We start from the raw sequence: 1,894 nt of genomic DNA on the forward strand, positions 1-1,894 counted from the left end.
TGTACAATGTTCTTCTGGTTCTATTCACTTCACTTAGCATCAGTTCATGTAGGTCTCTCCAGGCCTCTCTGAAATCATCCTGCAGATCGTTTCTTATAGAACAGAACATAGCATTCATATACCATAACCTATTCAGCCATTCTCCAATTGATGGGCATCTACTCAGTTTCCATTTTTCTTGCCACCACAAAAATTCCCTGGTACTTTCAAAGAATTGAGAAAAAATGAAAAAGGGCTTCTGTGCTTTGGGTAGATCCCATTTCCCGTGTCGAACTTTTGAGAAAACAGATAAAGAGTCCTACAGAAATGGGCAGGCATGGATATGTTGTGATATGCATTCTTGGATGGAATGCCTAGATCAGGGAGATCACACATCCATTCATGTAGGTGCCAGGCTTTGTGCCAGATGCTGGGTATACAAAGAATAAAAAAAAATGAGGCATCCTACTTTCTTTTTTTTTTTTTTTAAGCCAAACACTAAATATCAGTTTTTATAACATGAGAAGTATTGTTCGTAACGGACACATATTGTTAGACAGTTTCAAGTTCAATAAACAGGAGGGTGGGAAACATGAAACTTAGCCTGAGCTACTGTCCTTGTGGCCACTGATGACTTCTCTTCCTTCTAGGACCAGGGGCAAACCTTTCTGACTCCTAATTTCCTTGGATTTTGTTTCTGCATCTGTCACTCGGCGAACAAAGATACCACCTCAGGATGTTCAGTATCATCATATATGATGATGCTATTGCAAGTGTGGTCCCATCATTATTAGTGGGATATCGATGGAAATAACACAATCTTTTTTTGTTGAATGGATCTGAAATATTAACAAATCCATCAGATCCACCTGCCGCAAATGTGTTGTGGATGTTGTGAAAGGAAATGGCATTGACAGGATAAATCTGCTCAAGATTGTTTTCTTCTTTCTGTAACACTTGAATGCATATTTCTTCTTCTGTACCTCAGGACTTGGATCCAAATATTCAACTATCACCTAGCCTTCAGTAGAGCTTACCACGTGGCCCTGCTTGTTTGGAAATGCTCGTATGCAACGAGTCTGCTATTTCAGACTAGGCTCTCTTCTCTGCTGCACATAGACCATGTTCCTCAAGTCCCATACCAACCCCCCGACCAGCTGTCTCCACAATTAATCTGTCTCCAGCCACAGAGACCATGTAAACCTCTGGCTGAGAAGAGGTTCCTGCATTACAAGGAGTTCTGGGATCCCACAATTTAACTGTTTGATCCTAACTTCCAGTAGCCATAACATTCACCTCTGGACAATATTCAGCACATCCAATAGGTGCGTCGGGTTCCAACAAGGTTTTCTTGATCAGTAAAGTCATGCATTTTCAGCTGATGATCCAATTCCCCGACTCCGAGCACGTGTTGGATCCCAGAAAGCCCAGTGGAGGACGGCGCCAGTGTATTGGTATTTGAGATGTGTAGTGTTGGCAGGGACATTGTAGGGCTGGACCGAAGTGTCCCAGGAAGAGACCAGCAGGAACTGGGATGTGTTGGGACTGAACTTCACTGAGGAGACGCCATTATCTGGAGGCTGGCTCAACTTGAACTCATTAGATCTGGTCATCTTGTTGTCCACTCGCAGACCACTGTCCATTGTTCCTTTGGCATCCTACTTTCAAGGGGCTTATTAATCTATTCATTCTAGGGGCCCTATACTCGACTCTTAATCTTTCTTTTTTTTTACCTGAGGTGAACCAGACTGTCTCTAAATCTGTGACTCTCTGTACCCATAGGAGTAAATATAAAACAACTTCAGAAGGGAGAGTGCAGTTAGTAACTGGGAATGAAAGGTGAAGATGTGTAGGAAGGAAAGAGATTTAAAAACCTGAGCTGATACTTGAAAAACTTAGGATTTAAGAGGAGAGG

The 1,894-nt window shown here is 42.3% G+C and overlaps 1 pseudogene; it reads right to left on the reverse strand.

Moving 5' to 3' along the window:
- Positions 1-547: 547 nt before the first annotated feature.
- On the reverse strand, positions 548-1,592 carry LOC100933753 (annotated as a pseudogene).
- Positions 1,593-1,894: the final 302 nt, after the last annotated feature.

This window comes from Sarcophilus harrisii, chromosome 5 (genome assembly GCF_902635505.1).
Source record: "Sarcophilus harrisii chromosome 5, mSarHar1.11, whole genome shotgun sequence".
Taxonomy (NCBI): domain Eukaryota; kingdom Metazoa; phylum Chordata; class Mammalia; order Dasyuromorphia; family Dasyuridae; genus Sarcophilus; species Sarcophilus harrisii.